This window comes from Hyperolius riggenbachi, chromosome 3 (genome assembly GCF_040937935.1).
Source record: "Hyperolius riggenbachi isolate aHypRig1 chromosome 3, aHypRig1.pri, whole genome shotgun sequence".
NCBI lineage: Eukaryota > Metazoa > Chordata > Amphibia > Anura > Hyperoliidae > Hyperolius > Hyperolius riggenbachi.
The window spans coordinates 204,609,539-204,633,721 of record NC_090648.1 but is presented as its reverse complement, the minus strand read 5'-3'; the positions used below and the strand labels follow the sequence as shown (position 1 = coordinate 204,633,721).

General features: G+C 53.6%; 1 protein-coding gene across 1 annotated transcript in view; it reads right to left on the bottom strand.

Annotated features, from left to right (window-relative positions):
- Window positions 1-24,183, bottom strand: part of LOC137563302 (proprotein convertase subtilisin/kexin type 5-like) — a 200,730-nt gene that overhangs the window by 18,963 nt on the left and 157,584 nt on the right. The gene's annotated exons all lie outside the window — the stretch shown is intronic.

Here is a 24,183-nt window from a genome sequence, read left to right as displayed (position 1 = left end):
CTGCACCTATGCTGGACGGGGAGACAGGTCACATGCCCCCTGAGTTCCCCCATGGCTGCTATACCCTCACCTATGCTGAAGGGGGGAGACATGTCACATGCCCCCTGAGTTCCCCCATGGCTTCTGCACCTATGCTGGAGGGGGAGACAGGTCACATGCCCCCTGAGTTCCCCATGGCTGCTGAACCTATGCTGGAGGGAGAGAAATGTCCCATGCCCCCTGAGTTCCCCAATGGCTGCTGCACTCTCACCTATGCTAGAGGGGAGAGACACGTCACATGCCCCCTGAGTTCCCCCATGGCTGCTGCACCTATGCTGGAGGGAGAGACTTGTCACATGCCCCCTGAGTTCCCGAATTGCTGCTGCACTCTCACCTATGCTGGAGGGGGGAGATATGTCACATGCCCCCTGAGTTCCCCCATGGCAGCTGCACTCTCAATTATGCTGGAGGGGGAAGACATGTTGCATGCCCCCTGAGGTCCCCCATGGCTGCTGCACCTATGCTGGAGGGGGGAGACATGTCACATGCCCCCTGAGTTCCCCCATGGCTGCCGCACTCTCACCCATGCTGGAGGGGGGAGACAGGTCACATGCCCCCTGAGTTCCCCCATGGCTGCTGCACCCTCACCTATGCTGGAGGGGGAGACATGTCACATACCCCCTGAGTTCCCCCATGGCTGCTGCACCTATGCTGGAGGGGGAGACATTTATTTCACATGCCCCCTGAGTTCCCCATGGCTGCTGCACTCTCACCTATGCTGGAGGGGGGAGACATGTCACATGCCCCCTGAGTTCCCCCCCGTGGCTGCTGCACTCTCACCTATGCTGGAGGGGGAGACATGTCACATGCCCCCTGAGTTCCCCCATGGCTGCTGCACTCTCACCTATGCTGGAGGGGGGAGACATGTCACATGCCCCCTGAGTTCCCCCATGGCTGATGCACCTATGCTGGACGGGGAGACAGGTCACATGCCCCCTGAGTTCCCCCATGGCTGCTATACCCTCACCTATGCTGAAGGGGGGAGACATGTCACATGCCCCCTGAGTTCCCCCATGGCTTCTGCACCTATGCTGGAGGGGGAGACATGTCACATGCCCCCTGAATGTCTGCTGCACCTATGCTGGAGGGGGAGACATGTCACATGCCCCCTGAGTTCCCCATGGCTGCTGCACCTATGCTGGAGGGAGAGACATGTCCCATGCCCCCTGAGTTCCCCAATGGCTGCTGCACTCTCACCTATGCTAGAGGGGAGAGACACGTCACATGCCCCCTGAGTTCCCGAATGGCTGCTGCACTCTCACCTATGCTGGAGGTGGGAGATATGTCACATGCCCCCTGAGTTCCCCCATGGCAGCTGCACTCTCACCTATGCTGGAGGGGGAAGACATGTTACATGCCCCCTGAGTTCCCCCATGGCTGCTGCACCTATGCTGGAGGGGGGAGACATGCCACATGCCCCCTGAGTTCCCCCATGGCTGCTGCACCTATGCTGGAGGGGGGAGACATGTCACATGCCCCCTAAATTCCCCCATGGCTGCCGCACTCTCACCCATGCTGGAGGGGTGAGACAGGTCACATGCCCCCTGAGTTCCCCCATGGCTGCTGCACCATCACCTATGCTGGAGGGGGAGACATGTCACATACCCCCTGAGTTCCCCCATGGCTGCTGCACCTATGCTGGAGGGGGAGACATGTCACATGCCCCCTGAGTTCCCCATGGCTGCTGCACTCTCACCTATGCTGGAGGGGGGAGACATGTCACATGCCCCCTGAGTTCCCCCCGTGGCTGCTGCACTCTCACCTATGCTGGAGGGGGAGACATGTCACATGCCCCCTGAGTTCCCCCATGGCTGCTGCACTCTCACCTATGCTGGAGGGGGGAGACATGTCCCATGCCCCCTGAGTTCCCCAATGGCTGCTGCACTCTCACCTATGCTAGAGGGGAGAGACACGTCACATGCCCCCTGAGTTCCCGAATGGCTGCTGCACTCTCACCTATGCTGGAGGGGGGAGATATGTCACATGCCCCCTGAGTTCCCCCATGGCTGCTATACCCTCACCTATGCTGGAGGGGGAGACATGTCACATGCCCCCTGAGTTCCCCCATGGCTGCTGCACTCTCACTTATGCTGGAGGGGGAGACAGGTCACATGCCCCCTGAGTTCCCCCATGGCTGCTGCACTCTCACCTATGCTGGAGGGGGGAGACATGTCACATGCCCCCTGAGTTCCCCCATGGCTGATGCACCTATGCTGGAGGGGGAGACATGTCACATGCCCCCTGAGTTCCCCCATGGCTGCTGCGCCTATGCTGGAGGGGGGAGACAGGTAACATGCCCCTGAGTTCCCCCATGGCTGCTGCACCTATGCTGGAGGGGAAGACATGTCACATGCCCCCTGAGTTCCCCCATGGCTGCTGCACTCTCACCTATGCTGGAGGGGGAGACATGTCACATACCCCCTGAGTTCCCCCATGGCTGCTGCACTCTCACCTATGCTGGAGGGGGAAGACATGTTGCATGCCCCCTGAGTTCCCCCATGGCTGCTGCACTCTCACCTGTGCTGGAGGGGGGAGACAGGTCACATGCCCCCTGAGTTCCCCCATGGCTGCTGCACCCTCACCTATGCTGGAGTGCGCAAAAGGTGGATCAGCGCAACACCAGGCCGCCTCCGAATGGCCTCCATCAGAGATGCGCTGAGCCCCCCAGGAACTACAAACGCACCTTTAACCCAAACAGAAGCTCTGCATATACACCAAAAGCATGGAGCAGCTGACCAAAAACGAATTACATTAGTACATAGCAAGGAAATGAGCAGCGCTACTTAAAAACAGACTAGTGCCTACCTGCAAAAGAGTGCAAGCCCCACTTGTGGGGTCGAATACACACCGAGCATACACATGACCTGTCCACCACTAGGGGAGGATGTTGGTTTCCATTAACAGCTTGCATGCAACCTATTAAGTACTCGTCCCTCCCACTGCGAAGAAGTCAATCCTCCATGGGAGGGGCCTAACACTAACTAAATCCTAACCTATGTATATGCATAGCCTGGGTGCGGCTAATCAAATAAATTACTACAAACGCAGCTTTAAAGCTGTTAATGGAAACCAACATCCTCCTCTAGTGGTGGACAGGTCATGTGTATGCTCGGTGTGTATTCGACCATGCTTTTGGTGTATATGCAGAGCTTCTGTTTGGGTTCAAGGTGCGTTTGTAGTTCCTGGGGGGGCTCAGCGCATCTCTGATGGAGGCCATTCGGAGGCGGCCTGGTGTTGCGCTGATCCACCTTTTGCGCAATTTTCAATTTTCGATTTTATTTGATTAGCCGCACCCAGGCTATGCATATACATAGGTTAGGATTCAGTTAGTGTTAGGCCCCTCCCATGGAGGATTGACTTCTTCGCAGTGGGAGGGAAGAGTACTTAATAGGTTGCATGCAAGCTGTTAATGGAAACCAACATCCTCCTCTAGTGGTGGACAGGTCATGTGTATGCTCGGTGTATTCGACCCCACAAGTGGGGCTTGTACTCTTTTGCAGGTAGGCACTATGCGGGAGGAGGGAGACATGTCACATGCCCCCTGAGTTCCCCCATGGCTGCTGCACTCTCACCTAAGCTGGAGGGGGGAGACATGTCACATGCCCCCTGAGTTCCCCCATGGCTGCTGCACCTATGCTGGAGGCGGGACACATGTCACATGCCCCCTGAATGTCTGCTGCACCTATGCTGGAGGGGGAGACAGGTCACATGCCCCCTGAGTTCCCCCATGGCTGCTGAACCTATGCTGGAGGGGGGAGACAGGTCACATGCCCCCTGAGTTCCCCCATGGCTGCTGCACCCTCACCTATGCTGGAGGGGGGAGACATGCCACATGCCCCCTGAGTTCCCCCATGGCTGATGCACCTATGCTGGAGGGGTTAGACATGTCACATGCCCCCTAAGTTCCCCCATGGCTGCTGCACCTATGCTGGAGGGGGAGACAGGTCACATGCCCCCTGAGTTCCCCTCATGGCTGCTGCACTCTCACCTATGCTGGAGGGGGAGACATGTCACATGCCCCCTGAGTTCCCCCATGGCTGTTGCACCTATGCTGGAGGGGGGAGACAGGTCACATGCCCCCTGAGTACCCCCATGTCTGCTGCACCTATGCTGGAGGGGGTAGACATGTCACATGCCCCCTGAGTTCCCCCATGGCTGCTGCACTTATCCTGGAGGGGGAGACATGTCACATGCCCCCTGAGTTCCCCCATAGCTGCTGCACCTATGCTGGAGGAGGAAGACAGGTCACATGCTGCTGCACTCTCACCTAAGCTGGAGGGGGGAAACATGTCACATGCCTCCTGAGTCCCCCCATGGCTGCTGCACCTATGCTGGAGGGGGAGACAGGTCACATGCCCCCTGAGTTCCCCCATGGCTGCTGCACTCTCACCTATGCTGGAGGGGGGAGACATGTCACATGCCCCCTGAGTTCCCGAATGGCTGCTGCACTCTCACCTATGCTGGAGGGGGAGACATGTCACATGCCCCCTGAGTTCCCCCATGGCTGCTGCACTCTCACTTATGCTGGAGGGGGAGACATGTCACATGCCCCCTGAGTTCCCCCATGGCTGCTGCACTCTCACTTATGCTGGAGGGGGTAGACATGTCACATGCCCCCTGAGTTCCCCCATGGCTGCTGCACTTATCCTGGAGGGGGAGACATGTCACATGCCCCCTGAGTTCCCCCATAGCTGCTGCACCTATGCTGGAGGAGGGAGACAGGTCACATGCTGCTGCACTCTCACCTAAGCTGGAGGGGGGAAACATGTCACATGCCTCCTGAGTCCCCCCATGGCTGCTGCACCTATGCTGGAGGGGGAGACAGGTCACATGCCCCCTGAGTTCCCCCATGGCTGCTGCACTCTCACCTATGCTGGAGGGGGGAGACATGTCACATGCCCCCTGAGTTCCCGAATGGCTGCTGCACTCTCACCTATGCTGGAGGGGGGAGATATGTCACATGCCCCCTGAGTTCCCCCATGGCTGCTATACCCTCACCTATGCTGGAGGGGGAGACATGTCACATGCCCCCTGAGTTCCCCCATGGCTGCTGCACTCTCAGTTATGCTGGAGGGGGAGACAGGTCACATGCCCCCTGAGTTCCCCCATGGCTGCTGCACTCTCACCTATGCTGGAGGGGGGAGACATGTCACATGCCCCCTGAGTTCCCCCATGGCTGATGCACCTATGCTGGAGGGGGAGACATGTCACATGCCCCCTGAGTTCCCCCATGGCTGCTGCGCCTATGCTGGAGGGGGGAGACAGGTAACATGCCCCCTGAGTTCCCCCATGGCTGCTGCACCTATGCTGGAGGGGAAGACATGTCACATGCCCCCTGAGTTCCCCCATGGCTGTTGCACTCTCACCTATGCTGGAGGGGGAGACATGTCACATACCCCCTGAGTTCCCCCATGGCTGCTGCACTCTCACCTATGCTGGAGGGGGAAGACATGTTGCATGCCCCCTGAGTTCCCCCATGGCTGCTGCACTCTCACCTGTGCTGGAGGGGGGAGACAGGTCACATGCCCCCTGAGTTCCCCCATGGCTGCTGCACCCTCACCTATGCTGGAGTGTGCAAAAGGTGGATCAGCGCAACACCAGGCCGCCTCCGAATGGCCTCCATCAGAGATGCGCTGAGCCCCCCAGGAACTACAAACGCACCTTTAACCCAAACAGAAGCTCTGCATATACACCAAAAGCATGGAGCAGCTGACCAAAAACGAATTACATTAGTACATAGCAAGGAAATGAGCAGCGCTACTTAAAAACAGACTAGTGCCTACCTGCAAAAGAGTGCAAGCCCCACTTGTGGGGTCGAATACACACCGAGCATACACATGACCTGTCCACCACTAGGGGAGGATGTTGGTTTCCATTAACAGCTTGCATGCAACCTATTAAGTACTCGTCCCTCCCACTGCGAAGAAGTCAATCCTCCATGGGAGGGGCCTAACACTAACTAAATCCTAACCTATGTATATGCATAGCCTGGGTGCGGCTAATCAAATAAATTACTACAAACGCAGCTTTAAAGCTGTTAATGGAAACCAACATCCTCCTCTAGTGGTGGACAGGTCATGTGTATGCTCGGTGTGTATTCGACCATGCTTTTGGTGTATATGCAGAGCTTCTGTTTGGGTTCAAGGTGCGTTTGTAGTTCCTGGGGGGGCTCAGCGCATCTCTGATGGAGGCCATTCGGAGGCGGCCTGGTGTTGCGCTGATCCACCTTTTGCGCAATTTTCAATTTTCGATTTTATTTGATTAGCCGCACCCAGGCTATGCATATACATAGGTTAGGATTCAGTTAGTGTTAGGCCCCTCCCATGGAGGATTGACTTCTTCGCAGTGGGAGGGAAGAGTACTTAATAGGTTGCATGCAAGCTGTTAATGGAAACCAACATCCTCCTCTAGTGGTGGACAGGTCATGTGTATGCTCGGTGTGTATTCGACCCCACAAGTGGGGCTTGTACTCTTTTGCAGGTAGGCACTATGCGGGAGGAGGGAGACATGTCACATGCCCCCTGAGTTCCCCCATGGCTGCTGCACTCTCACCTAAGCTGGAGGGGGGAGACATGTCACATGCCCCCTGAGTTCCCCCATGGCTGCTGCACCTATGCTGGAGGCGGGAGACATGTCACATGCCCCCTGAATGTCTGCTGCACCTATGCTGGAGGGGGAGACAGGTCACATGCCCCCTGAGTTCCCCCATGGCTACTGAACCTATGCTGGAGGTGGGAGACAGGTCACATGCCCCCTGAGTTCCCCCATGGCTGCTGCACCCTCACCTATGCTGGAGGGGGGAGACATGCCACATGCCCCCTGAGTTCCCCCATGGCTGATGCACCTATGCTGGAGGGGTTAGACATGTCACATGCCCCCTAAGTTCCCCCATGGCTGCTGCACCTATGCTGGAAGGGGAGACATGTCACATGCCCCCTGAGTTCCCCCATGGCTGTTGCACCTATGCTGGAGGGGGGAGACATGTCACATGCCCCCTGAGTTCCCCCATGGCTGATGCACCTATGCTGGAGGGGGTAGACATGTCACATGCCCCCTGCATGACCCCATGGCTGCTGCACCTATGCTGGAGGGGGAGATAGGTCACATGCCCCCTGAGTTCCCCCATAGCTGCTGCACCTATGCTGGAGGGGGGAGACAGGTCACATGACCCCTGAGTTCCCCATGGCTGCTGCACTCTCACCTAAGCTGGAGGGGGGACAGGGGAGGACTGGGACCTTTCGGCCTGGGGGGAAAACACAAACTAGAGGCCCGTGTTTATGGCAGCCTCAGCCCAAATGGCGTCACACACGCGCCCCATGTGCTATATGCTGGCAGTCATTTGGGTCCATGCGGAAATACAGCAAGGACACTTGCAGGGCAGCGTAACAGGTAAAGTATAAATGTACAGGCATCGGGGGTCGCATAATACATTTGGAGGAACGACAGCCAGAGGTTTCTGTTGTGTCCGTCGTTCGTGATTATTGCATGCCGTGATTTCCCAGCATTTCAGATTTCCGCCCGAAATCTGCCAAATCGTCGATTAAGCATGCTTGTGGCGGCACCAATTTTCATCCAATACAATAGCAACTATCGAAACAGTTGGTTGATCGCCGAGTCGACAGATGTATTTCCACCTTAATTTCCCAAGGCTCCCCCCCCAAGCCCACACACACATATTTATGTCCAAAGAGGGACTGTCCCTTCAAAAAAGTGACAGTTGGGGGCTATGATGGTGAGAGAGCAGACAGATTTTTTTTCTATGGACCCTTCAGGCAAGCCTCTGCTCTGCATCTTGCTGTGTACATTTACCAGCTTACCCGCCCTCTAATTGCTCTGTATTGCACTTTTATTACCCTCAGCCAGCCTAGCGTTTCACATTGCCTTACAAAAAAACCTGACTGCAGCAGGCCCTACACCATCCCTAAATCATTGAATTAGTGGCAGCCTGGGGGGAAATCTCCCCCTTCCCCCCTGGCCAGTCCTCCTCTGAGGGGGGAGACATGTCACATGCCCCCTGAGTCCCCCCGTGGCTGCTGCACCTATTCTGGAGGGGGAGACAGGTCACATGCCCCCTGAGTTCCCCCATGGCTGCTGCACCTATGCTGGAGGGGGGAGACAGGTCACATGCCCCCTGAGTTCCCCCATGGCTGCTGCACTCTCACCTATGCTGGAGGGGAGAGACATGTCACATGCCCCCTGAGTTCCCCCATGGATGCTGCACATATGCTGGAGGGGGAGACAGGTCACATGCCCTCTGAGTTCCCCCATGGCTGCTGCGCCTATGCTGGAGGGGGGAGACAGGTCACATGCACCCTGAGTTCCCCCATGGCTGCTGCACCCCCTCTATGCTGGAAGAGGGAGACATGTCACAAGCCCCCTGAGCTCCTCGGTGGCTGCTGCACCTTCACCTATGCTGGAGGGGGGAGACATGTCACATGCCCCCTGAGTTCCTCCATAGCTGCTGCACCTATGCTGGAGGGGGGAGACATGCCACATGCCCCCTGAGTTCCCCCATGGCTGCTGCACCCCCCTCTATGCTGGAAGGGGGAGACATGTCACATGCCCCCTGAGTTCCCCCATGGCTGCTGCACCATCACCTATGCTGGAGGGGGAGACATGTCACATACCCCCTGAGTTCCCCCATGGCTGCTGCACCTATGCTGGAGGGGGAGACATGTCACATGCCCCCTGAGTTCCCCATGGCTGCTGCACTCTCACCTATGCTGGTGGGGGGAGACATGTCACATGCCCCCTGAGTTCCCCCCGTGGCTGCTGCACTCTCACCTATGCTGGAGGGGGAGACATGTCACATGCCCCCTGAGTTCCCCAATGGCTGCTGCACTCTCACCTATGCTGGAGGGGGGAGACATGTCCCATGCCCCCTGAGTTCCCCAATGGCTGCTGCACTCTCACCTATGCTAGAGGGGAGAGACACGTCACATGCCCCCTGAGTTCCCGAATGGCTGCTGCACTCTCACCTATGCTGGAGGGGGGAGATATGTCACATGCCCCCTGAGTTCCCCCATGGCTGCTATACCCTCACCTATGCTGGAGGGGGAGACATGTCACATGCCCCCTGAGTTCCCTCATGGCTGCTGCACTCTCACTTATGCTGGAGGGGGAGACAGGTCACATGCCCCCTGAGTTCCCCCATGGCTGCTGCACTCTCACCTATGCTGGAGGGGGGAGACATGTCACATGCCCCCTGAGTTCCCCCATGGCTGATGCACCTATGCTGGAGGGGGAGACATGTCACATGCCCCCTGAGTTCCCCCATGGCTGCTGCGCCTATGCTGGAGGGGGGAGACAGGTAACATGCCCCCTGAGTTCCCCCATGGCTGCTGCACCTATGCTGGAGGGGAAGACATGTCACATGCCCCCTGAGTTCCCCCATGGCTGCTACACTCTCACCTATGCTGGAGGGGGAGACATGTCACATACCCCCTGAGTTCCCCCATGGCTGCTGCACTCTCACCTATGCTGGAGGGGGAAGACATGTTGCATGCCCCCTGAGTTCCCCCATGGCTGCTGCACTCTCACCTGTGCTGGAGGGGGGAGACAGGTCACATGCCCCCTGAGTTCCCCCATGGCTGCTGCACCCTCACCTATGCTGGAGTGCGCAAAAGGTGGATCAGCGCAACACCAGGCCGCCTCCAAATGGCCTCCATCAGAGATGCGCTGAGCCCCCCCAGGAACTACAAACGCACCTTTAACCCAAACAGAAGCTCTGCATATACACCAAAAGCATGGAGCAGCTGACCAAAAACGAATTACATTAGTACATAGCAAGGAAATGAGCAGCGCTACTTAAAAACAGACTAGTGCCTACCTGCAAAAGAGTGCAAGCCCCACTTGTGGGGTCGAATACACACCGAGCATACACATGACCTGTCCACCACTAGGGGAGGATGTTGGTTTCCATTAACAGCTTGCATGCAACCTATTAAGTACTCGTCCCTCCCACTGCGAAGAAGTCAATCCTCCATGGGAGGGGCCTAACACTAACTAAATCCTAACCTATGTATATGCATAGCCTGGGTGCGGCTAATCAAATAAATTACTACAAACGCAGCTTTAAAGCTGTTAATGGAAACCAACATCCTCCTCTAGTGGTGGGCAGGTCATGTGTATGCTCGGTGTGTATTCGACCATGCTTTTGGTGTATATGCAGAGCTTCTGTTTGGGTTCAAGGTGCGTTTGTAGTTCCTGGGGGGGCTCAGCGCATCTCTGATGGAGGCCATTCGGAGGCGGCCTGGTGTTGCGCTGATCCACCTTTTGCGCAATTTTCAATTTTCGATTTTATTTGATTAGCCGCACCCAGGCTATGCATATACATAGGTTAGGATTCAGTTAGTGTTAGGCCCCTCCCATGGAGGATTGACTTCTTCGCAGTGGGAGGGAAGAGTACTTAATAGGTTGCATGCAAGCTGTTAATGGAAACCAACATCCTCCTCTAGTGGTGGACAGGTCATGTGTATGCTCGGTGTGTATTTGACCCCACAAGTGGGGCTTGTACTCTTTTGCAGGTAGGCACTATGCGGGAGGAGGGAGACATGTCACATGCCCCCTGAGTTCCCCCATGGCTGCTGCACTCTCACCTAAGCTGGAGGGGGGAGACATGTCACATGCCCCCTGAGTTCCCCCATGGCTGCTGCACCTATGCTGGAGGCGGGAGACATGTCACATGCCCCCTGAATGTCTGCTGCACCTATGCTGGAGGGGGAGACAGGTCACATGCCCCCTGAGTTCCCCCATGGCTGCTGAACCTATGCTGGAGGGGGGAGACAGGTCACATGCCCCCTGAGTTCCCCCATGGCTGCTGCACCCTCACCTATGCTGGAGGGGGGAGACATGCCACATGCCCCCTGAGTTCCCCCATGGCTGATGCACCTATGCTGGAGGGGTTAGACATGTCACATGCCCCCTAAGTTCCCCCATGGCTGCTGCACCTATGCTGGAGGGGGAGACAGGTCACATGCCCCCTGAGTCTCTCTTGAGGCGCTTGATCCAGAAAGAGATCAACTACTGTGTTTCTCCTATCTGATTGCCTGATGAGGCGGGAGTTTTGCCCGTGAAACGCGTTGCATTTTTGGAGAATCCCCAATAAATTTTACTGTTATTTATTAACGGCTTATTGGCTGGTCTATTTTTACCTGAGTGGTGTATCCACCTGCACCCCTCCTTTTAAGCGGGTTTTAATCATTTTATACTTGTTGGCGCCTCTGTCACCCTTGCTTTATCACATGCCCCCTGAGTTCCCCTCATGGCTGCTGCACTCTCACCTATGCTGGAGGGGGAGACATGTCACATGCCCCCTGAGTTCCCCCATGGCTATTGCACCTATGCTGGAGGGGGGAGACAGGTCACATGCCCCCTGAGTACCCCCATGTCTGCTGCACCTATGCTGGAGGGGGTAGACATGTCACATGCCCCCTGAGTTCCCCCATGGCTGCTGCACTTATCCTGGAGGGGGAGACATGTCACATGCCCCCTGAGTTCCCCCATAGCTGCTGCACCTATGCTGGAGGGGGGAGACAGGTCACATGCTGCTGCACTCTCACCTAAGCTGGAGGGGGGAAACATGTCACATGCCTCCTGAGTCCCCCCATGGCTGCTGCACCTATGCTGGAGGGGGAGACAGGTCACATGCCCCCTGAGTTCCCCCATGGCTGCTGCACTCTCACCTATGCTGGAGGGGGGAGACATGTCACATGCCCCCTGAGTTCCCCCATGGATGCTGCACTCTCACCTATGCTGGAGGGGGGAGACATGTCACATGCCCCCTATGTCCCCCCATGGCTGCTGCACCTATGCTGGAGGGGGTAGTTATGTCACATGTCCCCTGATTTCCCCCATGGCTGCTGCACTCTCACCTATGCTAGAAGGGAGAGACATGACACATGCCCCCTGAGTTCCTCTCATGGCTGCTGCATAGAGTGACCAGATTTTTGCAGGTCCAACATGGGACAGGGAGGGTGGGTGCAGGGGGGGGGGGGGGGGCGGCGCGGCGAAAAGTGGGGAGGACTGAAGAGTGCACAGCGCTGAAGAACGGGGGGGGGGGGCTGGGCGTGGCCATGACATTGTATGGGCGGAGCTAACGTAATGATGTAACACCGAGGCATAAGAAAGCAGTGTTTACGCCATTATGTGGACAAACGAGACTTTGCATCATGGGTGTGCAGAAACTGTGTGATGCTAATAGTATACCGTAACCACAAAGCAGCAAACATAGCCATCTATGACCATTAAATAATCAATGCAGTAACAGTTACCCCGGACACCAGAAACTAAATGCAATGGGCAACATGTCAGCACAAAATAAACGCAATGCGGGCAAACATGTCAGTACAAAATAAACGCAATGCGGGCAACATGTCAGTACAAAATAAACGCAATGCGGGCAACATGTCAGTACAAAATAAACGCAATGCGGGCAAACATGTCAGTACAAAATAAAAACGCAATGCGGGCAAACATGTCAGTACAAAATAAACGCAATGCGGGCAATATGTCAGTACAAAATAAACGCAATGCGGGCAAACATTTCAGCAGAAAATTACTGCAATGCGGGCAAACATTTCAGCAGAAAATTACTGCAATGCGGGCAAACATTTCACCAGAAAATTAACGCAATGCAGGCAAACATTTCCCCAGAAAAGAAACGCAATGCGGGCAAACATTTCCCCAGAAAAGAAACGCAATGCGAGCAAACATTTCCCCAGAAAAGAAACGCAATGCGGGCAAACATTTCCCCAGAAAAGAAACGCAATGCGGGCAAACATTTCCCCAGAAAAGAAACGCAATGCGGGCAAACATTTCCCCAGAAAAGAAACGCAATGCGGGCAAACATTTCCCCAGAAAAGAAACGCAATGCAGGCAAACATTTCCCCAGAAAAGAAATGCAATGCGGGCAAACAGTTCCCCAGAAAAGAAACTATGCGGGAAAACATTTCACCAGAAAAGAAACAATGCGGGCAAACATTTCACCAGAAAAGAAACGCAATGCGGGCAAACATTTCCCCAGAAAAGAAACGCAATGCGGGCAAACATTTCCCCAGAAAAGAAACAATGCGGGCAAACATTTCCCCAGAAAAGAAACAATGCGAGCAAACATTTCCCCAGAAAAGAAACAATGCGGGCAAACATTTCACCTGAAAAAGAAATTTACTCACCTGGCAGAAGTCTCCACCTTCCTCCTGAAGTCTCCCGTGCTGACAGCCTGGCAGAGCAGGGCTACGGCAAGATGGCGCCCGAAGCCCTGTACTGGAGACAAATAGTCTCCAGTACAGGGCTTCGGCAGCCATCTTGCCGTAGCCCTGCTCGCCTGCCGGTGTCGGAACAGACACCGGAAGAGGAGGCTGGAGCGGGGCTGCGGACAATGAACTGGCACGGCGTCTATAGACGCCGCTGCCAGTTCATAAGCATAGAGTGGCCAGAGTCCCGAGGCCGGAACGTCCCGCTGCTGAAAGCGGGACGTTTCCCGGGACCTCATGCAGCCTGGGACAGCGGACCCCGAATCCGGGACGTGTCCCGGGCAATCCGGGACGTCTGGTCACTCTACTGCTGCACTCTCACCTATGCTGGAGGGGGAGACATGTCACATGCCCCCTGGGTTCCCCCATGGCTGCTGCACCTATGCTGGACGGGGAGACAGGTCACATGCCCCCTGAGTTCTCCCATGGCTGCTGCACTCTCACCTATGCTTGAGGGGAGAGACATGACACATGCCCCCTGAGTTCCCCTCATGACTGCTGCACTCTCACCTATGCTGGAAGGGGAGACATGTCACATGCCCCCTGAGTTCCCCCATGGCTGTTGCACCTATGCTGGAGGGGGGAGACATGTCACATGCCCCCTGAGTTCCCCCATGGCTGATGCACCTATGCTGGAGGGGGTAGACATGTCACATGCCCCCTGCATGACCCCATGGCTGCTGCACCTATGCTGGAGGGGGAGATAGGTCACATGCCCCCTGAGTTCCCCCATAGCTGCTGCACCTATGCTGGAGGGGGGAGACAGGTCACATGACCCCTGAGTTCCCCATGGCTGCTGCACTCTCACCTAAGCTGGAGGGGGGACAGGGGAGGACTGGGACCTTTCGGCCTGGGGGGAAAACACAAACTAGAGGCCCGTGTTCATGGCAGCCTCAGCCCAAATGGCGTCACACACGCGCCCCATGTGCTATATGCTGGCAGTCATTTGGGTCCATGCGGAAATACAGCAAGGACACTTGCAGGGCAGCGTAACAGGTAAAGTATAAATGTACAGGCATCGGGGGTCGCATAATACATTTGGAGGAACGACAGCCAGAGGTTTCTGTTGTGTCCGTCGTTCGTGATTATTGCATGCCGTGATTTCCCAGCATTTCAGATTTCCGCCCGAAATCTGCCAAATCGTCGATTAAGCATGCTTGTGGCGGCACCAATTTTCATCCAATACAATAGCAACTATCGAAACAGTTGGTTGATCGCCGAGTCGACAGATGTATTTCCACCTTAATTTCCCAAGGCTCCCCCCCCCCCACGCCCACACACACATATTTATGTCCAAAGACGGACTGTCCCTTCAAAAAAGTGACAGTTGGGGGCTATGATGGTGAGAGAGCAGACAGATTTTTTTTCTATGGACCCTTCAGGCAAGCCTCTGCTCTGCATCTTGCTGTGTACATTTACCAGCTTACCCACCCTCTAATTGCTCTGTATTGCACTTTTATTACCCTCAGCCAGTCTAGCGTTTCACATTGCCTTACAAAAAAACCTGACTGCAGCAGGCCCTACACCATCCCTAAATCATTAAATTAGTGGCAGCCTGGGGGGAAATCTCCCCCTTCCCCCCTGGCCAGTGCTCCTCTGAGGGGGGAGACATGTCACATGCCCCCTGAGTCCCCCCGTGGCTGCTGCACCTATTCTGGAGGGGGAGACAGGTCACATGCCCCCTGAGTTCCCCCATGGCTGCTGCACCTATGCTGGAGGGGGGAGACAGGTCACATGCCCCCTGAGTTCCCCCATGGCTGCTGCACTCTCACCTATGCTGGAGGGGAGAGACATGTCACATGCCCCCTGAGTTCCCCCATGGATGCTGCACATATGCTGGAGGGGGAGACAGGTCACATGCCCTCTGAGTTCCCCCATGGCTGCTGCGCCTATGCTGGAGGGGGGAGACAGGTCACATGCACCCTGAGTTCCCCCATGGCTGCTGCACCCCCTCTATGCTGGAAGAGGGAGACATGTCACAAGCCCCCTGAGCTCCTCGGTGGCTGCTGCACCTTCACCTATGCTGGAGGGGGGAGACATGTCACATGCCCCCTGAGTTCCTCCATAGCTGCTGCACCTATGCTGGAGGGGGGAGACATGCCACATGCCCCCTGAGTTCCCCCATGGCTGCTGCACCCCCCTCTATGCTGGAAGGGGGAGACATGTCACATGCCCCCTGAGTTCCCCCATGGCTGCTGCACCTTCACCTATGCTGGAGGGGAGAGACATGTCACATGCCCCCTGAGTTCCCCCATGGCTGCTGCACCTATGCTGGAGGGGGTAGACATGTCACATGCCCCCTCATTTCCCCCATGGCTGCTGCACCTATGCTGGAGGGAGGAGACATGTCACATGCCCCCTGAGTTCCCCCATGGCTGCTGCACCTATGCTGGAGGGGGGAGACATGCCACATGCCCCCTGAGTTCCCCCATGGCTGCTGCACCTATGCTGGAGGGGGTAGACATGTCACATGCCCCCTGATTTCTCCCATGGCTGCTGCACCTATGCTGGAGGGAGGAGACATGTCACATGCCCCCTGACAGGGGCGTAGCAATAGGGGGTGCAGAGGTAGCGACCGCATCGGGGCCCTTGGGCCAGAGGGGCCCCGAAGGGCCCTCCCTTAACTACAGAATTAGCTCTCTATTGGTCCTATGCTCATAATAATGACTTCTGTAGATACTTTGAATAGTGGTAATCATTAACAAACTGTTCCCCATCCCCTTCTTGCACCTGTGACACTGTAGTTGCCATTGGCAGATTTTGGTGCGCCCTATAAATTGTTATGTATAGAGTGCTTGGGGGGCCCCATTGTAAAACTTGCATCGGGGCCCACAGCTCCTTAGCTACGCCACTGCCCCCTGAGTTCCCCCATGGCTGCTGCACCTATGCTGGAGGGGGGGGGGACATGTCACATGCCCCCTGAGTTCCCCCATAGCTGCTGCACCTATGCTGGAGGGGGGAGACAGGTCATATGCCCCCTGAGTTCCCCCATGGCTGCTGCACCTATGCTGGAGGGGATAGACATGTCACATGCCCCCTGAGTTCCCTCATGGCTGCTGAACCTATGCTAGAGGGGGAGACAGGTCACATGCCCCCTGAGTTCCACCATAGCTGCTGCACCTATGCTGGAGGGGGGAGACAGGTCACATGCCCCCTGAGTTCCCCCATGGCTGCTGCACCTATGCTGGAGGGGGGAGACATGTCACATGCCCCCTGAATTCCCCCTTGGCTGCTGCACCTATGAAGGAGGAGGAGGCAGGTCAAATGCCCCCTAAGTTCCCCTATGGCTGCTGCACCTATGCTGGAGGGGGAGACAGGTCACATGCCCCCTGAGTTCCCCCATGGGTGCTGCACTCTCACCTATGCTGGAGGGGGGAGACATGACACATGCCCCCTGAGTTCTCCATGGATCTGCACCTATGCTGGAGGGGGAGACAGGTCACATGCCCTCTGAGTTCCCCCATGGCTGCTGCACCTATGCTGGAGGGGGGAGACATGTCACATGCCCCCTGAGTTCCCCCATGGCTGCTGCACCCTCACCTATGCTGGAGGGGGGGGGCATGTCACATACCCCCTGAGCTCCCCCGTGGCTGCTGCACTCTCACCTATGCTGGAGGGGGGAGACATGACACATGCCCCCTCAGTTCCTCCGTGGCTAATGCACTCCCCTCTATGCTGGAAGGGGGAGACATGTCACATGCCCCCTGAGTTCCCCCCATGGCTGCTGCAGGGCCCCCAACCGCCCCATTTTCTTCAGGACGGTCCCGATTTTGGGGGGCCGTCCCGCTGTCCCGCGCTGTACCACCCCCCCCCCCCCCCCCCCCCCCTTAGTCCCGGCCGCTGGGGTGAGAGGGGAAAAAAACAATCGAGGCACCAGCAGCCTGGGATGCGCATGCGGCATCGATGGCCACTGCCATTAAACTTCTCCCCCCCTCCCTCCTAATATGCCCCCCAGTGTCCCCTTACCCCCGCAGAGTAAACAAATGTGCAGTGGAGTGGGCTGTAACTCTTACCATTGCCTCTCCACACCGGGGTCGCATGTTGTCTTCTCGGCTTCCGGCTTCCTGTGACGTCACAGGAAGCCGGAAGCCGAGAAGACAACATGAGATGCGGAGAGGCAATGATAGGAGTTACAGCCCGCTCCGCTGCACATTTGTTTACTCTGCGGGGGGAAGGGGACACTGGGGGGCATATTTGGAGGGAGGGGGGGAGAAGTTTAATGGCGGCGGCCATGGATGCCGCATACGCATCCCGGGCTGGTGCCTCGATCGTTTCCCCCCCTCTCTGCCCACCCACTCTCAACCTCCTCCCCACCCACTGGCACCCTCACGCGCCTCCACTTTCGGGAGTTATTAATATAATTATTAATTAAAAATATTTGAAGAACTTTTCGGTGGGCGTGTCTAGGGGGTTGGGGGTATGGCCATGGGTGTGACCTAAGTGTCCCGTTTTCTAAAAGTTAAATGTTGGGAGGTATGCTGCTGCACTCTCACCTATGCTGGGGGGGAGGTTGTATCACTTGAGCCCTGTATTCCCCCATGGCTGCTGCACCTATTCTCATACCTCCCAACTTTTTGAGATAAGAAAGAGGGACACTTAAGCCACACCCCTGCCACACCCCGATTACATCCCCATCACACCACTAGTCACGAGTACCATAAAGATTCCGTAAGGAAAATATGTTGTTTTAGAATTCAAACCACACTGGTCCTTTCTATCCTGGTGCATTTTCCTTCTTATTAACATTCCCCAGTTGATAAGGCGTGTCAAAGTTGACACGCCTTATCAGAGTAGCATAGCAAGCACTACGAACTTTTGCCTGCTAATTGGCAATGGCGAGAGCTCCACTCATCCTGCCCTGAGCCCCGTGGGTTCGTAGCGCTCGCTATCTCTGATAATTATGATATTGATATTAACTCGGAAAAGGCATGCTATTTGTCTTAGTGAATCAAGCCCAATGTATTTATTCATAAAAGCGCTCGGGAAATCGCTATAAAAAGCTCTTTTTCAAGCGCTTTGTGATTTCCCTATACCTTCAAATGAGCCAAGAGCCAAAGCGTTCAGAAAATGGTACATGTACCGCGTTTGCGATTTCAAGAAAATCTAAACGCTTACATGTGAACGCTGTCATAGAAAATCACTGCTCAAGTGCTTTTAGGACGATTTTCCAAAATCGCCAGCGCTTAACCTCTTGACGACCAGCTAATGCCAATTGGCGTAAACTGGTTGTCTGTGGGTTTCCATGGAAACGTTCCATGTCAGTTCATGGAGGGTGTCTCCGTGAACTGCCTGCGAGCCTCCGATCGCGGCTCGCAGGCGAAATGTAAACACGCGTGTAACGATCGGTGTCAGCACGCAGAGAGAATCTGATTATTGGTGATCTGCACTGTATCACCAAGAATGCAGATATATACCTGATTATGGATGATCTGCAGAATCACCAATAATACAGATATAGTACTAACCTCTGGACACCTGTATGTAATCGTGAGTGTTTGGTGTAACAGTTTGACTTTGAGTAACGCACCTGCAGAGCAGGTTATTTTAGGCAGTATGGGCAATACTGCTCTTAGAGAGTACATAAACCTTCCAGCAGCCTCAGACTATCCAAGGGGTGGAGTCAGGTTGAAGGTAGGAAGGACCAGAGAGTGAGTGACGCTTGAAGGTGGATGTCACTGACAGATCTGGAGACTATCTCTTAAGGGGAGAGATAGCTCTCGAGGTCGGGCAAGCCAGGTTGGCAACACACGGACAGACAAAGGTACAAAGACAGAAAACTGATTCGATATCCTAAGCGAGCAGGGTCTGGCAGCAGGTAATCAGAAGTGCGAGGTACCGAATCAGAAAGCAGAGGGAGAGTCAGAAATGGGTCATAACAGATATCAACAATGCCTAGTCAGTCAAAAAAATTGATTGCAATTCTTACATTGCACAGATATTTAAAAAATTGTATGGTGTGTGGCCACCTTAAAGAGACACTGAAGCGAGACTAAATCTCGCTTCAGGTCTTATATATAGCAGGGGCACGTGTGCCCCTGCTAAAACGCCGCTATCCCGCGGCTTAACGGGGGTCCCTTCACCCCCAACCCACCCCCCGCAAACCTGGGTCGGAAAAAGGTCGCTGGAGCTGATCTCCCTGGAGGCAGGGCTAACGGCTGCAGCCCTGCCTCCAGTCGCGTCTATCAGACGCGCATCGCCGCCTCTCCCCCGCCCCTCTCAGTGAAGGAAGACTGAGAGGGGCGGGGGAGAGGCGGAGGTACGCTTCTGACAGACGCGCATGGGGCAGGGCTGCGGCGGTTAGCCCTGCCCCAACCAGGAAGCGCTCCCCCGCTGCTCGGAGGGGGTTTGGGGGGACAGGGACCCCCGTTAAGCCGCGCTATAGCGGCGTTTTAGCAGGGGCACGCATGCCCCTGCTAGCTATGAGGTCTGAAGCGAGATCTATTCTCGCTTCAGACTCTCTTTAAGCTTGATCAAGGCAAAAACTGAGGGCCCTTTCACACTGTGGCAGTGTGGTGCAGCAAATTGCCACACAGCTACCACAAGGCAATTGAAGTCTATGGGGAAAGTCACACTACCTGTGTCGCGGTGCAGTGTGCGAGAAGTCCTCAATCTGAAGCGCTTCCTAAACTACGTTACCGTGTGTATCTGCGTCGATCTGCGTTGGACCGGAAGTCATGTAAGTCTATGGCGATGCATTATTTTCAAAAAAGTTGTCGCCGGCGGTGCGGCTCGTATGCACGGAAGCATATATTTAACAATATGCTTCCTCCCACTTCCACGTTCCAAAAACAGGAAGTGACCACAAGCATGTCACTTCCTGTTTGGCCAGATGGCTGAAAGGGAATACCACATAGTAGCATGGTATTCCCTGAAGGCCTGTTTTGGGCAATGGGGTGCGGCAGGCTCGCTGCAACACTGCCGCCAGTTTATAGTGTGAAACCAGCTTTACAGAAATGAGGTTGACAGGTGCATATAAACTGTATATAGAAGCAATGTGGTGGTTGCAGCAGCAAAACTGCTAGTTTTCTGTATAGAGTTTGCTGTTTCCTCTGCCCAGGTAATTCTACTGTGCTATACTATGGATTATACATAATAATAATAACACTAACATTTGTATAGTGCTTTTTTCCTGTCGGACTTAAATAGCTTGAGAGCTGCAGCCACTAGGGGCACACTTAATAGGCCGCCCTGCAGTGTTAGGGAGTCTTGAGCAAGGAGCTCTTACTGAATAAGTACTGCCAAGGTTTGAACCCTGCTCTCTAGACTAGCTTCATGTTTATTACATCCGGATCCGGCATAAAAATCATCATATAAACATGCCGATGAGTCAAGTGTTCTGTGTTGCGGTTGTAACAGATAAGACACTGGCATGAGTTCAAAGCACTTTTGTCTGCTCAAATAGAGCTACTGTGCCTACAGGTTTCACCCTCAGTTGACTGGGATTACTCAGGTTAGATGAGTAAATGCTCTGAAAGGGTGTGGTAGAGACACCTTATAAATGTAAAAGTTAACCCCTACAGGGCATGAGTGTTCCCTGAATCTTCATTGGTGAGGTTTTCTTTGCTTCATAGTAGCTAGCTCAAATGTCAACTATAAACTGAGATGACTAAGATTCAGGCTCATCCATTCACACATCCCCTAAAATGTTTTATGTATTTAGTATTTATATAGAGCTGACATCAATGCTTTGCAGAGTGTATAGTCTTGTCACTAGCTGTCCCTTAGAGAGGTTCACAATCTAACCCCTACCACAGTCATATCTCTATGATATGCTAGGGATACACGGTGAGTTTTTGCTTCTCAATCGAGCCGCTGATGGCTGGATTGATAAAATCCGACATGTCCGATCAGCGCCCGTGGGGACGAGTGGGAATCAATGCAGGCGCCCGCGGGGACGAGCAGGGGCGCGCCGGTATCGAGCCAGTGGTGTATCCCTAGCATTAGTCTAAGGTCAATTTTGGAGGAAGCCAATTAACTTATCTGTATGTTTTTGGAATGTGGGAGGAAACTGGAGTGCTTGGAGGAAACTCATGCAAACACTGGGAGAACATACAAACTCCATGCAGATAGTACCCTGGCCCATATTGAAACTGGAGACCAAGCCACTGTACCTCCCCATACACAGGTCTAAACAGGTCTTTGTTGTACAAAGGCTACCCAGAAAGGAACAACAATTTGCTTTTATCTACCCTACAAGGTATTATTTTAGTGTTAAAGAGACACTGAAGCAAAAAAAAAAGCATGATATTATGATTTGTATGTGTAGTACAGCTAAGAAATAAAACATTAAGATCAGATACATCAGTCTAATTGTTTCCAGTACAGGAAGAGTTGAGAAACTCCAGTTGTTATCTCTATGCAAACAAGCCATTAAGCTCTCCGACTAAGTTAGTAACTAAGTTAGTGGTGGAGAGGGCTGTTATCTGACTTTTATTATCTCAACTGTAAGTGAACTGTTTACTTTTCCTCTGCTAGAGGAGAGGTCATTACTTCACAGACTGCTCTGAAAGACTCATTTTGAATGCAGAGTGTTGTGTAATCTGCACATATTATAGAATGATGCAATGTTAGAAAAAACACTATATACCTGAAAATAAAAGTATGAGAATATTTTCTTTGCTGCTAATCTTCTAGTAATTATTCATAGTACACAACCAATTCATTATATCATATTTTTTTTTTCGCTTCAGTGTCTCTTTAACTTGCATTTGCCAGGGTAGTCTCTTCTCCCCTTGCACCACTTGTCTTGTGAAGTGACTGCAGAATGCCAGTGTTTGTTCAGCAGCATTAACATGACCCCCCCCAACCCCGCAAACTCATAGGTGAGGAATGTGATGCTTATATAATGAAGGCATTGAATACCTTGTAAAAAGATGCTTAAATAAAAGAGGTGAGTATGTGATGAAACAATCAGATTATACAATTTGTCTAAAATAAAATATTTTCTTAATTTATTAAATGAAGATTGCTGCTACTTTCCAGATGAACCCTGTACTTGTTGTCCAAGTTTTTTTAACCAACCTAGACAATCATGCACAAAGTTCACTTGGATGGAACTTTGGGGATTGATAGAGTATAGACAGAGTTTTATTTACCATAAGGAACTGTAGGCACGTGCCTACAGGCACCTTAATGATGGAAAGGTGGATCACTCCCCTCATCAAGTGTCTCACTCCCGCCTTACCTATGCAGAGTCCCGAGTGGAGTGTAAATGTGATGTTACTCAGAATTCCACTGACCAGATTTCTCTTAAGTTGGGGGGAACTCTAGCTACCTAATACTTGTGGTCACTTATAGCTTCTTAATACTAAGGATAGCTCTGGCTACCTAATAGTAAGGGGCACATGTAGCTACCTATGCCAGGCAAGGTAAGTAAGGGAGGAGTGACAGCTTGGCCAGCCAGCACACTTGCAGTGCGGGTCAGTGGGTGTTTGTAGGTTCATGGAGGGCGAAGTCTAGAGAGCCAGGACATCTATGCCTATAAGCTCCTGGGAGGTAAATCCGGGCCTGGGTATAGACATGTCATTTTGACCAAACTTCCATGCACAGGTAGCGCTAGCGCACAGCAATTTTAACAGTACTTATGAAAGTTTCATAGTATGCATTGCACAAATAACGCACCTTATGTAACTTAGGTAACGCTCTTTTTAACCCCCTTGGCGGTATGAAAAATACCGCCAGGGGGCAGCGCAGCAGTTTTAAAAAAAATTTTTTTTTTTTTAAATCATGTAGCGAGCCCAGGGCTCGCTACATGATAGCCGTCCCCCCAGCCCCACCGATCGCCTCCGGCGATAGGCGATCAGGAAATCCCGTTCAAAGAGCGGGATTTCCTGGAGGGCTTCCCCCGTCGCCACTGCGACGGGCGGGATGACGTCACCGACGTCGGGACGTCATTGGGAGACCCGATCCACCCCTTGGCGCTGCCTGGCACTGATTGGCCAGGCAGCGCAGGGGTCTGGGGGGGCGCGCGCCGCACCGGATGGCGGCGATCGGGCGCGCGGCGGCGGCGATCGGGGTGCTGGCGCAGCTAGGAAAGTGCTAGCTGCGTCCAGCAAAAAAAAATTATTTAAATCGGCCCAGCAGGGCCTGAGCGGCACCCTCCGGCGGCTTACCCCGTGTCACACACGGGGTTACCGCTAAGGAGGTTAATAGTGTAATGCTTGTTTTGTAAATACCATAGTGGAGGTGCACTAACCGATAGGCAACATCTGTTGCACTATTTGCATAACGTGTGCTACGTTCACTGCATATGGCAATTTTACTGCAGTTACTTGAATTTACCCCATTGTGTTGTCCATAATGGGAGAAACAGCAGTACACTGGAGACACCATGGCCCATATGCAATACATTTTTTCACCTGAGTTTTCTCCTAAGTGATATTTTCATAACTTGTCAATAAAATGTTTTAAATCACCAGAAAGCAAGAAGATACTTAAAATAGTTGTGATAATACTTTTCCACCTGCTTTTTTGTACTTTTTTTTCAATTGCAAAGTGCTGAAAAGTTATTCTAAACAGGAGATGAAAAAATATCTCCTAGGAGAAAAATCAGGAGAAAAAGTGAAATGCATATAGGCCCAGGTGTTTCTTCTACTGACTTTGGAACACTGAGGCCCATATGGAATAAACTTTTTCTCCTGAGTTTTCTCCTAGGAGGTAATTTTTCATCTTGTATTTAGAATAATTTTCAGCACTATGCAACTGAAAAAAGTACCAAAAAAATAGGTGAACAGGTGCTATCAAAATTATTTTGAGCATTTTTGTTGGTGCTTTAAAAGGCATTTTATTTACAAGTTGTGAAAATATCACCTACGGTAGGAGAAAAAGTTAATTGCCTATGGGCCCTGGTCTTTTTGTACAGTTTGCATGCTGTCTGGCTGTGAGGTGTATG